Source organism: Lissotriton helveticus, chromosome 5_1, assembly GCF_964261635.1.
Source record: "Lissotriton helveticus chromosome 5_1, aLisHel1.1, whole genome shotgun sequence".
NCBI classification, from domain to species: Eukaryota; Metazoa; Chordata; class Amphibia; order Caudata; family Salamandridae; genus Lissotriton; species Lissotriton helveticus.
The window spans coordinates 1,158,408,601-1,158,423,699 of NC_136065.1; the positions used below are offsets into that span (position 1 = coordinate 1,158,408,601).

The window sequence follows — 15,099 nt, forward strand, 5'->3', positions numbered from 1 at the left end:
TCGATGACATCACATGCGATGGTGATATTCAAACCTCACACCAGGGCAGCTGCACTGCGCTAAATTGTCCAGGATGGGGGAGGTGTCCCCCCATGCCCTCATCAGAGCGGTACCTTATTGAAAACCAACGTATCGCTTCACCTCTTGTTAAGTGCTTGTGCCCTGTGTAAGTGTGCACCATCTCTAGGTGTGGAATGCGTGGAATGGTTGTGCTGTGAGTGCCCTGTCAAGGGAACTCCTAGAGGGGTATGTCACCTAAATCCTTCTTACGTGATTCCTGTAACCTGAAACTGAAGAATAAAGCCTGTGTTTTGCATCAGCACCTGTACGGACGTTCTTCACTGTAACACCACGTTCTGCTTTCCTGCCCGCCTGATGCATGCTTCCTCCAGAGAGTTATTACACAAGATCCTTGTGTCTAAGCCCTGACAATTCACACAGACTCCATTGGCACTCGTATTTGATCAAGCCATGCCTACCTTTGAACCTATTGCAGCCAGAGCTCAAAGGTCACACAGGTGCAATGTGCACCTTTTATTAAAGCAGCTCAGAAGGTCCCGGCGGGCGCAGTCCCTCAGCAGGAGCTGTCGTGAACGAAGGACAATAAGCGCCCTCTCCAAGCCACTGAGCGGGGCACGGTGACATAAACTGCAGGTACTGACAGGCGCCGTCACGGGGATAGGAAGGTAAGAGGACAAGGGGAGCCCGCGAGGGCGGCGCGCGCATCGACTATTGATGCAGGCGTTTGACATCTTGAGATATCAAAACTCTTTCCTGATATAAAAAGTCGTGAAACTGTTCACAGATAATGAACGGAAATGCGAAATAACGACGGTATGTGAGAGTGGAAGAAAGACAGCGTGCAGTAAAATCTGAAATAGAAGAGTAAAGCAAGAAAAGGACGCAAAATGGAAGAATGCAAGTGTGCTTTGGTGGATCCCCGGAGAGAGGAGGTGTGTAAGCGCGGGGGATGTTGACGGTAAAAAGTGACGAGGGAAATGAAAGGGCGAGGTAGCGAAAGCAAGGAGAGGCAATGAGAGAAAGAGAGTGACTGAGACAGTCGTGGATACCTAGTTACGCAAATGGTTAGGTAGAAACATATGCAGACATGTAAGCATGCATGCAAAGGGGTAGCGATACACTGAAACACAAAGGCAAATTAGTGCATACAGAGACAGAGACAGACAGATAGACAAGGGAGTAAGACAATCAGATGTGCATTAAGGCATGTAGAAACGTAAGCCAACAGAGATGGGGTCAGGCAGACACACGGAAGACAGGCTGAATAGCAAACAGTCAGGTAGACGATATACGGACAAAACAGATGTACACAAGTGATCAGAAAATAGTGCTGGCGCTCACAGTGCAAGAGTTCCTATGGCTGAAGTGGGCTGCCCATGCTATATGCTGTAGCGTGCAAAAGCAACATTTGAGGGCTGACTCAAAGGCCCTCAAGGTATGACTATTTGTATGTATTTCGAGATATGGCATTAATCAATATTTCTGATTTACTACAGTTATATATTTATAAACGTATTTAGAGTAGCTTATATTTAACATCCTTATTTAGAGGGGCTTTCAGTCAGCCCTTTTATCCATTGGTTTGTTGTTGTGTCAATCACATTTTTCTTCCACCCCACCCTCTACAGCATGGGGCAAAGGGTTTTCAGCCACTGGCTAACTTCATTGTGAGTGACTTCACTTTTCTCCTTCACAAAGTACACACAAAACAGTTTCCTTCAATGCCAGAGACTCCTGTGGCAACGAGAGCTTTTTGAGGCCAATAAATATTTGCATCTCAAGCCACTGTTTTTGGCCAACAACAGCAACCTCCAACAATAAACTTTTACAAAAAAATCACAAAATAAAGCAAGTATCGACAATACAAAAAGGCCGGTGGACAATACCGCACATATTGGCTTTGATAATGCTTTAATTATGACTTTGATTACATGAAGCTAAAGGTGTTGGGCACAGAACTAATACATGTGTGCAACTTTCTTTCAGGCAAAGATCCATGGATTCCCGGTTACACTTACACTACCTTAACACTCACTGCTGTCTGAATAAATCCACCCCAGGGAGTCCTTGACAAGTATGTAGGATATAAACAAGGGAGTAAAGAAAGAGGTGGTGAGAGAGAAACTGTAGAGAATGAGAAAGTTGTGAAAATCACTTTAGCTCTTGTTTTATACTTCGTGGTCTTTCTGCTTTTGCAATGCTCAAACACTGTACCTACAATCTTACACACTCCTTTGATAAAGGTGAGAGTTTATTGCTACGACATTGCCAAGACTGTGAACTGGACCTAAGAGCTGATTTGCTGATTGGAAACAGGCTATAAAATGCTTTTACGCCTGAATGACCTTAAGTAAACACTAATGTTGCTCAAGCATCTGGTGCCCTTTACACTGCTTATCGGTAAATGAATAGTGTTATCAGCTGTAATGTATTAGGACCACAAAGTCGATTTTTTTAGTTCTGGCTTGAAAAACCAGCTTTCCGCAATACGTATTGCTATCAATTCTTTAAAATATGCATAGAGTGGGCTTTGGCTCCACTGAAAGGAGTGTTAATTTCTGACCACATGCTATTTGCTGTTTCGTCTATCATTTCACCATCTATGGACGATTTGCATTGCAATGCTTGAGTGATTAGTTTGCTTCTGAAAATAACACTCAAACATCAGACATGCAATTCTTTATCTTATACATGTATGGAATACAGAACTCAATCTCTTTTTCTACTTTACTGGGGAAACAACCTTTACAACGCAACTTTTACAACGCACTACCATTACGATGAAACTTTTACAACGCAACAACCATTACAAAGCATGCAATTACAACGCAACCATTACAACGCATTACACTACAACGCACACCACTACAATGCATGTAATTACAACGCAGTCATTACAACGCATACCATTACAATGCATAACATTACCATCCAACACTTACCCTACTGTTGCACCCCCTGGAGTTAGAATAGTAATTTTTACCCCAACACTATCCAATACTTACCAAACATGCAATGTAATGTTATGCGTTGTAATGGTATGCGTTGTAAAGGTATTATGCGTTGTAATGGAATGCGTTGTAAATGTAGTTTTTAAAATTTCGTTGTAATGGCATGCGTTGTAATGGAATGCGTTGTAATGGATGTTGCGTTGTAAAAAATGCATTGTAAAGGTATGCGTTGTAAAAGTGTGCGTTGTAACGTCATACATCCGTTTTACTGCCTATGGGCCATACGTATCATGCATTTTTGAAGTCACAAACGACACGACTGGGCCGTTTGCGACTGCAAAAATTCATTTTGGTATGTATGAATTCTGATTTGCGATTCACAAACACTACCAAATCGCAATTTTGAATTGCGAATACATACAAATTCGGTATTAGAAAGGGGCGTGTACGGAGGGTCCCTTCCTAATACCGAATCGCAGTGGTATGTGGGATTGTTTTGTGACTGAAATGCAGTGGCAAAGCTTTCACATTTTACCACCTATTTCAAGTAGGTGGTAATCCATTCGCAAAAAGGAAGGGGTCCCTTGGGGACCCCTTCCTCTTTGTGAATGGTAGCGAAAACTTTTTTTTAGTGAAGGCAGTGGTCCCACAGACCACTACCTACTCTTAAAAAATTAAATTCATTTTTCTTTTTTTTAAATGCGTCCCGTTTTCCTTTAAGGAAAACGGGCTACTTTTTAAAAAAAGACTGCTTTCTTTAAAAGCAATCATAGACATGGTGGGCTGCTGACACCAGCAGGCCACCATGCCTGTGACTTTTGCGATTCCTAACGGGTTGCAAATTGCGACCTACCTCATGAATATGAATGAAGTAGGTTGATTTGCAACCATTAAGAAACGATAAATGAAACTCTTGGAGTTTCATACACTCAAATAGCGATTACCTAATTGCGATTCTCTGCAAATCGCAATTAGGTAATTGCTATGTCTAATAATGACACATATGACCCTTAGTTTTTAAAGCCTTTGACAGCACTCAAGCACAAGCCTGACATTTAGGTACCTACCCAACTGTATCTTTGCTTTCACACTGTCTCTTTTTAGATCATTACCACAACCATTACAACTATCACCATTACAACTATCACCACCATCACCCTTACCACAACCACCATTACCACCAACATTACACCAACCACCTCCAACACTATAACTATTACAGAAAATCATTAGTACCGCCATTTCAACTACCACCATTGCAACGAACACCATAACCACTACCATCACCACGTTGATAACCTTTCCCACAACCATCATTACCAATGTGAATCATTACACCAAACACCTCCATTGCCACTAGCATTACAAAAAAGATTATTACCACCACTACCACCACAACTATTACCATCATTACCACAATGACTACCACCACCTCAATTATCATTAAAGGAACATTGGAGTCACTGCCACCATTACCACCAGCACTACCACTTTTGCCACCATCACTTCCACCATTCCATCACTAACATTACAACTATGATAACCACCGAAGTTGTTCAGATTTCAATGAGCTATCATATGCCAACACAGGGATGAATAAACACCCTTTGCATGTATTAGCTATTTAAAGGCAGACCTATTGCCTTTGCCGATGCTTGATCTGAGAACTCGTTTAGATAAGCTGTGAATAGTACACTTGAGTGGGAGCTGCAGGTTCATGTCTTGAAAAAGGCGCACATATTTGTTATATGGGAAAAATAAAGTGATGCCCTTGTAATTCAGGAGAATCATCTTCACACATCACATGTTAATAGTGCATATGGTCAGGATTACCAATTTCATAAATTGCTTGGAAATTCAAGGATGCTGATGTTTCTGTCTTCTGTCAGTAACAACTGGTTATGAGTCAGGGGTCATAATTTTAGAGATACGCTTTTAAAGGTTTGCATGATTCCATAAAGATGTTTGTAAGGCTCTTATATTTCAGAATAATGTGGGGAACGTTTCTTTCTAGTGGGATGTTTTTCCAAAGCCCTGAAGTTCCTACCTTAGTTTTGTTTCCAGGACTTGCTTTTTGGTTTCCAGTTTGCCCACAACATCGAGAATTCTGTTTGCCACCTCAGGTGCTAAGATTTTAAGACAGGTAGGATGAGGTGTTGGGTTGTTACTGGCTTTTAGACGATGAAGGAGGTTTTTGCAAATAAGCCAGTTTGCCGAAGTAGCCAATCAGCTTCTTTCAGCACTAATAGCAGTAGAATATCTAGTTGACTATTGCTATAAGTATATTAGTGGAATTATAACCTTTCACAGCAGCAGTTTCCATTGTACTAGAAGTTGTATTTATAGTTAGAACCCTTCGTAACAACATTTCGTTATGCCAGCAGTAGCAGTACCATTATTAAAATAGTGCCAACACCCTACGAAGAATAAGTAGTTGTAGCAGTTGTGCTACTGCCAACAGTAGCAGTGGTTGGAGCAACAGTAATAGTAATGATAACAGTAGTAATAGTAACAGTGGAGATAATACCACCAGAAGTAAGTATAGTCTCACCTTTTGTGACATGCACCCCCAGTTGTTGCTCCAGAACCTCATATTTGGAGACCTGGAGTAGCTTGAGCCTGCTTCATAGGCCTCAGTTAAATTTGCTCTGCTTGAACAGCACAACCGTTTATAATCAAAATGTTTGCATTGGACACTTTTGTAAGTCACCTGTATATGTGTAAAAGATTTTTCACAGTTTAAGAAGCCTGGATATAGGGTACTAGAGTGTAGACAGCTTTTCCTCCTTGCACTCAAAATGTACCATATGCTTTAATAGTTCCTGTATTGTGGCCCCAGTTTTCAAGGCTTGCTTTAAATGTAACATTTTGATTGAAATCATGTGTTGCCCACAGTAAAAATGCAATTACAACCACTTGGACAGCCTATAAGCAATCCTTTATGAGGGGATCAATTAAATGATTGTATTTGGTTACCTATAAAGCTTTATCAATGTTTGAATTATTAAATATAGTTTGTCTGAACTCAATTACAGTGCTTTATAATAGGCATCTATGTTACTGGCTGGCCTACTGTCAGCCACACCAAATATTAACTGTGTCTGAGAAAGCCACAATCTGAACGTCAAGGAGGTGTGTGCAATAGATACAGGAGAGGAAGGGAACATGTCTGCTGATGAATAGGATATATACAAGTGTCTCTTTTAGGCTGAGGGATCCCCATTTAATTGTAGCAACAAAAAACATACGGAGGCTACTGCAGATGAAGGAGGGGGTCTTGAGGGTGATAGTTAATGCAATCTGTGGTAGTAGTAAGTGGTCTGGCTTGGAGTAAATTTTAGGAAAGGACTACAGGGGCTGCTCCTCCGATAAGGCCATGGAGCGTTGTCCCAATGCGTTAAAGAAGCGCAAAGGAAAAATAAAATTATAATAACAGAATGTTATTATCATTATATTTTTAGTGATGCAGTTGTACTGCATCCAGGTTGTTTGGGTGGGGTGGGGCCAGGCTCTCCTGACGTCGAGGCCGGAGGAAGAGTGGTGGCTGCACCGTAAGTGCCATAATGGTATGACCGGCCGTCTCCGGCAGCCCAAACCGTCATGCGCACTTTGTATGTTCTCTACAGCAGCCTGGGTAGAGAACATGCCTGGTCTCCCAGTCCCTTGCTGAGTGTCAAACCACTGTACTCAGACCAATCACAACGCTGCTGTAAGGCAGCATTGTGATTGGTCAGGGGATTCTGGGAGGCTGTGTGCTTCCTTGTTCCTGCTGGAGGAGAGGTGGTGGCTGGCGGCGGCGACCACCAGGTAAGTTTTCTTTTCTTTTTATTTTCCCTAATCCCCCCATCTTCCCCTGCCAATGTTCCCTACCATCCGCCATTGGAAAGGAGAGAGGTGAGCACTTGGAAAAGAAAAGTCTGACATGACACTTTCATAGGTGAAATATACTATGGGATACTTTTGCCAGAAACCATTTCCCTAGATCAGCAATTGGGTCAGGAAATGCCGCACAAAATGCATGTCGATGCATGAACGTTTTTGTTTGAATCGCTTAGTGGTCACCATCGGTCGGTGGCTGGTTTTACAATATACTTTGCCCTTTCTGACCCACTCTCAGCAAGGAGTGGTCTATGTAAAGATTTGCCACTGGCTTTGTCCTGAAAATAGAGGCTAGGGATCTGTTCCTTGTTCTAGTAATGCTAGACTATTGCTTACCCTCAATGGCATGGAGGCCCGAGAAGCCTGCTTGACCTTTGACACATCGCAAACGTACCTATTGAGTAAAGAAGGTGCTGGGGCAAATTAAGCAGTGGTAGGACTGGAAGAAAAACAACTAACCAAATAGACCTTTCTATTCCTGTGAAAATGTAGTCCTGTGTCTGGGGAGTACAGAATGATTTATTGACAGAGGAAACTAGTGGTGTTGTACAGAAATCCTAGGAACTACCTGGAACTCCACATTTTGTTCTGGACTTGGGTTGGAGTCATAAAGAGATCTCTAGTAAGTTGAACTCCTGGACTGGTGTCTGAGGAACTAACCATTAACAGAAGTTACCAAAACTGAGACTTTGAAAGTAATGTCTCCAGGGAACTGAGAAAAGTATCAAGTCGACCTGGTAAAAGTGTGACCATGGCTGCTTTATCATACGCTAAGCTTCCAAAGTTACTGAGCATTTTACACTCAAAAGGTAAAACGTTGGACTGGGACAAACTACAAAATTCACCTGAGGTCGCTTCATTACAAGAAAGATGTGACCCTTATCAAATAAAAAGACTCTCAAAGAACCATGCTCTCATTCCTACACCTAATGCACAGCAAACATGAACCATTGGTTATCTCTACCTCATTAAGTCGATTCAACGTCACACTGACAACTGCATTCAACTCACACTACCATTTATGGTCCTACGTTCCAGTGGCCACTACCATTCCCGCCTTTCGATTAACCCAATGTATACTCTATTAAATACAAAATGTACATGTTCCTCCACAAATGGCATAAACACAAAAGTACAAGGAATCTGGGTGAATAGAAATGAATCCTGAATTTCCTTACAGTTGCATTGAACATAGCTAAATCCAACTTTTCTTGACTCACTCTCCTCTTTATGCTCTCACATTTAACAACTTGCCATTATCACTAACTCTTTCCCAATACCACCTCATACATCACTCACTCCATCCCATATCTCCCTGCTTCTGACTTTGCCTTTTATTTCTTAACTAAAATTGGCACCATTCGGAAAACCCCATTACACTAGTATTGGCCCCACCTGACTCTTCCTATGTCACTCCTGCAACTCAAACTACCATTGACAAATTATCTGCCTTTAAGTCTATTTCGCCTGCTGAACTGATCACCTTTCTAAAATCTGTTGTTCACCATGTGAGTATTTTGTTCCTCAGAATGTTCGGTCCCTAACTCTCACATCAGAGTCCTATCTTCTTTGAGCTCTTGTTAAAATCACTCCATTAGCTCAATCATTTATTTCATATGCTTTAAGTTGGCCATTATATTACCTCTGTTGAAAAACAGTGCTGCTGACCTATCAATTCCGTCTAACTATCCTCCTGTCTCCCGACTTCCTTTCCTCTCCAAAATCCTCGAATATCTTAGTTCCAATAACTTCACCCACCACATTTCTCACAGCTTAGCAGATCCCCTGCGATCTGGATTCTCGGCCCTACACTCTACAGACACTTCCCGCTCACACAGAGCCAATAACATCCCCTCAGCCTCCTACAATCACCTATCCTCAATCCTCACACTCCTAGGCCTCTCAGCAGTATTTGACACTGTTGATCATTTTACTCTGCAATCTGCCCTTGTTAATCTTGGTGTCATTTTGGTTCCCCTGCTCCATCTCTGATGCTGCCTTCTCCATCTCATGCTGTTCATAACTCTCACCACTAACACCCTTCCCACTTGGTGTTCTGGGCCGTCAGCTCTTCTCCCTTTGCCCTACATTTTTAAGTCACATCCTTTCTTTTTTTGGCCTCCCTTAACATCTCTATGCTGATGATACCCAAATCTTATATTTTACATTTCAGATCGCCTCTCTGGCATCTGTCACCGGATTGTACCGCACTCTCTCATGCTAAATTAATTCAAGGCATAAACCATCTACTTCCCTCCAGAGACTGCACCTATATCTCTTACAGACTCAACCACACTCCAGCTGACACCATCAGCTAGACACCGTGAAGTGCATTTCAACTCTACCTTGTGTTTTGAGCCCTTCATGGCTATCACAGCTGCTGCTGTCGGGTACCAATATCTAAACATCTGGAACATCCATCCCAGCCTTCCCTTTCATGCTGCCAAAATAGTCCTCAGCAAACTCGACTGATCTAATAGTTTCCTAGTGGGTCTCCTGCTGCACTCGTTTCACCCATCGGACAGCGTTTTAAAATCAGCTACAAGGAGTCTCCATAACCTTCCTACACATACCCCCTACTTCAAACTACTGTCAGCAGGCTGGATGGCTAACAGCCAGAAATAGATCTCTATATAAACTACTTATCATTGCTCCAAACCTATGGACGGGCTGCCCCCCAACTGGCTGAAATTATTGTGAGACACACACAACAGGTTCTAGTGATTTATCCTGGTTGGACCTCATCAGCAGTACTCACTCCCCAGGGCTTTTGTTTAGTTTTCTCACTTCCTGCCTTTATAACTGCTCTAAAAATACAATTTCCCAAACTTGAGGGAACTTCTGACAGTTCCTGGGCTACCACCTCCTTCTGTGTCCATCACCCATCTATTTACTCACGGCCCAATATAGAAATATACCTATATATATCTATAACATAAATGTTTGTGATGCCTTCCCAGTATTTTTGTTGATGTTATTCACCCAAACTGTTCTTGGCCTAAGCATACTGTTGCTATGTTCATTTCTTGTCTAAATGTATCCTGCTGCCTCTGTCTTAAATGAATAAATCAACGCTTCTTGCTTCTTTATCTTTTCATACCACACTGTGCCATCTGGCGAGGCTCAGCCTAGTCAGGGAGGTGACAGAGCGCTGAGCCTTGTTGCGAGGAGAGACAGGTTGTGAGGCTGGCCCGGGCACATTTTCAAGCTAGGGTCAGCCTTGTGATGGGAGGAGTCCTCTTACTACGATGTGTTATGGGTGAAGGGGGCATGAATGCATTAAAAAACATCCCTCATTGCAAAGAGCAGTCCTTCAGAGTAGGCAGTAGTAGCTGCTATTTATTTATTTTATAGCACTTATAAGGCGCGCAGCTACCCACAAAGGGTTTCCCGGCGCCGAACTAGCCAGGCACAAAACACAACTCAATAGAGAACAATCAAAAGGCACTTATTTATCGAACAACCAGGTTTTCACGCTTTTCCTGAATCTCATATAGTTTTCTTCCTTGCGTATATGAATGGGCAATGTGTTCCAAAGAGTTGGACCCAAATAAGCAAAGGATCTCCCGCCCATTCTAGCCCGTTTGTACCTTGGCACCGCAAAATTCGCTGCTGTGCATGAACGGAGATTGCGATTGGGGAGGTAGGGCTTGGCAAGGTCTTGTAGGTACTTGGGGGCAGTACCAGCTTTGATTTTAAACAGATAGTTCAGGGTTTTAAAACGAATCCGGTTTTCAACCCTGAGCCAGTGCAGATCCCTAAGATGTTTGGTGATCCTGGCGTATCTGGGGATTCTGCAAAGCAGTCTGGCAGCAGCGTTTTGCACGAGTTGCAAGCGTCTTATTACTGCTTTGTTTGAGCCCAGGTACAAGATGTTACCGTAATCAAGCCGAGATGTCACTAAGGCATTGACTACGGTGCTATCATGTTTAGATCACGGAAATATGAGACTGTTGCAAAATGCACAGGCTTGCTAGTCAAGTGTGGCCAATACAAACCCAGGGTGGATGATACTGAGTCTTATCAAATGAGGTAAGATTATATTGAACTAGTCGAGTGCGTTGTAAATGTAACCAAGTTGTAGAATATTTAACCCAATGAGGAGCGTCCTGTGTGTGATCTGAAGAGCGTGGGAAGGCCTGCCAAAGGGTTGTTATTCACACTGACGCGTTGGGTAACATGCTACCTGGGAAAGTGATGGGTGCAGTCGGATTCTTGCTTTTAGGAATTTGAGGGGCCCGCTGGGTTTTTGGGGTCAATCCATTGTACAACATATATGTGGAGAACAGATTTCACCCCGAGATGTTCACCCTGGTGGTCTGAGGTGACTCACTGACCACAATTGTTTTTACATTGGCTGTTACTAACTAAAACAAATGTAATAGAATATGTACATATTTTGAATATTATGGTCTTGTGCGCTCTTCACTTCTATATCTGGCCTCGGGTAAACTGAAGCAATGAAGCAGGTTAAGAACTTTGGGTTGGCTCAGTTGTCGTGCATTTCATTATTATTATTATGTTACATATTTTGATACAGAAAAGAGACAGCTGAAGCACCATAAATGTTTGACCTTATGTATTACATGAATCAATCGTGTTAGTAGTGTTATCGGTGAAATACACCATCTTGAATAAGTGGGCAAAAAACATGAAAGGAAAAGCGTAGTTGTGCCTAAATTATTAAAGGTATCAGAAAATGTCTGATAACATTGGCTCTTAGTCTTCAAATACATTGATGTATGCAGATTATGTGATTATTTTGGATTCAACCCTGACAAGTTTACAAAGTAGCCTTGATGCATTATGATTGTAATCCAAAAACACTTTGAAAAATAGAAAAGTAAAATTCTTTTTCTAATGAAAAGCGGGATAATTGTTGCATCTAAATGGAAATTAACTAGAAAAGTTGCCACACAATGTTTACCTTGGTATGAAATTTTACCACAATGTGGTCAACCTTCCACATTTTGCCCAGTTGAGTGTGCAGAAGTGGCACCAGGAGAACGTGTGCAATCGCTCTAACGATTCTTGGGTGTAAGGCTTTTTCTGCACTAACTACAGTATATAATGCAAACATACACCCAACACTTTTATACTTGATTGAATATGTAAAAATGTCATGCCTTAAATTTTTCAACAAAACTGAAGACAACATTCTGAAAGGTATATGCACTTTGAATGAATCTACTCCAGTAGAAGCACTGTGCCAGGAATTCGGAATAAGCAGCGCTTAATACAGAACATAAGGCACAAAAATTTGCTTTGCAAGATTTACATAAAAATGAATGACAGTTGATTGACTCTGCATATGTAAATGTACCCATAACTTATCTTTAGCACTGAAACTTTTAAATATAACATTAGACCGCGGTCCTAACTCTGGGGTGTCTTTCGCAATTAAAGCCTAAATTGAAATCTAGGGTTGTAAAAGCAAGTTTGAAGCAGATGTTCCGTATTCTACAGTCTCATCATTTAAGACAGTAGCAGAATTAACACTACTGAAAGAAATCCCACAGTTGCATAAAAATACAGATTGAATATAAAATATGAAGATTTTAATTTCTTTTAAAATCGGGGATTACCCTTGAAAATTACTACTGGGCGATGAGCAGGCTTGACCCAGAACAATTTCTGTGGCCTTAACCTTTTCGCTTCTTCTATGGCTTACACCCAAGGGAGTGGTAGTGGATTCGTTTTCAGCAGCAGCACCATAGCAGTACGAGATCTGGGTTATAGTTGCTACAGCAGTGTGGTTTACGATTTTGCCAGAGGCCACTGAAACATCGCTGGCCACTAAAGGATGCTGGAACCCAAATCAAGGCCTTCACCCAGAAGATATACCAACTCCTCAAAGGTGTTGTGAACTAAAATTAACTTTGTCAAGAGAGAATAGGGTCCACATAGTTATGTGCCCAAGGCTTTGCCATTGGTATTAGTAGTCATTCCAAACAGCATATCTCTGAGGTTCTAGTTCCTAAATTTCCAATTATTCCCCCCAGACATTTTACCAGCTAAAAGCTGGTGAATCGTATGGTTCATCTGAAAACTGCGCTTCCATCCATATATGCAAGAATGCTGCATTACCAGTAATCCGCTCCACCCCCTGGTCATTTCACCAGTTACCAATGTACGGTTGGGAATGGGCTGACAATTTCGAAATTACTAAAGGAATTTGTGACTGTGTCTATGGTTCCAGCAGTATTCCCAATTTCTTGGGCATCTTCTAGTGAATGCTCTAATCCAGCAGTATTCCCACATCCTAAACTGATCTATACTTACAGTATCAGTAATTTCACATGCAAGAATACTGTATTGGTATTTATGCTCTACATATGAGGAGGGCCTTACTGTCCAATGCTGGCGTCTCTGCTCTGGATGCTCCAGGCTCACCCCAGTTGTGCCAATTGTCAATGGCATGACTCATTTCAAGGCCGAGAGATTAGGCTGGAGTAAATCCAGCATTCCATTGGTGGCATGGGCAAGGTGGAGGTGCATTCAAGGAAGTATTAATAGTAAGAAACTCAGCCAAAGCAGGACCTTCAAATTTAAACAAATTTCTCAGAATGGACAACTCTGTGCAGTAACCAACTAAAGGGAATGTGAACATACAAAATACCATAAAGTGGCCTATAGAGCTGCTCAAAGCTGACAGTTTACCTACACTCTGTGCCTGTCTTTCACACTTCTTCATCCATCACTTTCTCAAGTGCCATAACATGATAACCGCACCTCGGTGGTCTTCACGCATGACTTGAAAAGGAACAAAACAAAGGCAACACACTTCCAAGCACACACGCTACAAGGAATCGCGAGATTGTGTGCAAGCGCCTCACAGAGGGGTAGTAAGCACTATATAAATGTTGTAATTACAATACAATAGACCATCACACATTCTCACGCACAAGTGATCATTGGCACTGGCTTTCCTGTCCAAACCCACACTGCACTACAAGAGCACATGTGAGCTGCCATTGTTTAAATTATTTATTGTTACATATCATACCTGTCAAATAACATGAAGAGGCGACCTCAGCATGAAAGTATGTGAATTTCACTTCTTTGTTGGGGCCACCCCTCCCACTTCAATCTGTTGAAGTGTAGGAAGCCGAGACTCTTTTTCTCAGACACATTAAACAGGAAATCTGTGCTTGACCAAAGTCCCATTGTAATGCATTTAAACATATAGCAAAAGTATGTTTGTAATCTTATCAAAGTAAGCAGATACGAAAGGGAGTGCCCTATAACATAATGTTGAATTTATTGGCTCATATGTGATAGTGTTAATCTGGATGTGAAGCACATTGAGGTGTTATTTGTATTTCCAGCTCCTTGGTTACATTTCTCGGATTACTATTCATGCTCTTTGCACGTACAAAGGTGTGTGCTGCTGCAGTCTGTAATATCACAGCAGTGATCTTCCTACCAAAAGACCTCTTTACCGAAGAACCGAATCAGCATATTGGCCGCGTTAAGATTTGAGAGCACATTTCTCTTCTTTACACCCTTAAGCTGAACTAGATTTTTTCTCACTCCATTCAAGTAGGAGGTTTGTGGCACATAAACAACACGTCACACTAGCTGCACGAGAGTATGCAGATGGTGGGACAGTCCCCCAAGGCCCATCTCTATGAAGATTCCACTGTAGAGAACCCACAGAAAATGCTTCTCCCCAAGACAAGATATGGCTCCAAAACCTGACGTGGTGAGTTCTAAGTTCCACATAACACAACAAAATGTGATTTTTTTTTCACATGGAGGACCTTTCCCATCCTAAACCATTCAGGTTTATGTGGTATGGGACTTCTCGCGCTGTCCTTGCGCGTGGATGATTTCTGCCACAAACTTCCTGCATGTTTCAATTGTTGTTCTACAAATCGATGCTGGAACGATGTGTGCTGGAGCTCTGGAAACATTAATTCAGTTTCCAGAGGTCCACAAAGGCATCGGGAGCCTGGGTCGTGGGTGTCTGCCTATCTAAGAGAATAAACCTGTTTAAACCATACCTGCTTCCTGTGGATCATTCTTCTTTCAACAACTTGGCGTCAATGGGTTAACATTTTTGAAAACCATTAAATTGCTATTGATGCGGCTCAGTTTCCTCCTGCTCCCAAAGTTGCAGTTTTATATGGTTGTCTTGGTCTTGCAGGCCAACAGACCTTTGAAAACTTGCCTTCTGTTCCTCCTCCTCCTCAAGGAAGCTCTGGTGATAGTGAGCATTGGGATGCCTATAAAGAGGCCTTGGCTC

General features: G+C 42.1%; 1 protein-coding gene across 2 annotated transcripts in view; it reads left to right on the plus strand.

Annotated features, from left to right (window-relative positions):
* Positions 1–427: 427 nt before the first annotated feature.
* Positions 428–15,099, plus strand: part of ACSL5 (acyl-CoA synthetase long chain family member 5) — a 248,611-nt gene continuing 233,939 nt past the window's right edge. The window contains exons 1-2 of one of the 2 annotated variants that reach the window (XM_078643778.1): positions 526–686; positions 14,395–14,556. The gene's annotated coding sequence lies outside the window, so the exon portion shown is untranslated. Of the gene's footprint in view, positions 687–14,394; positions 14,557–15,099 lie in introns of both variants that reach the window. The other variant, XM_078643777.1, reaches the window with a different exon arrangement.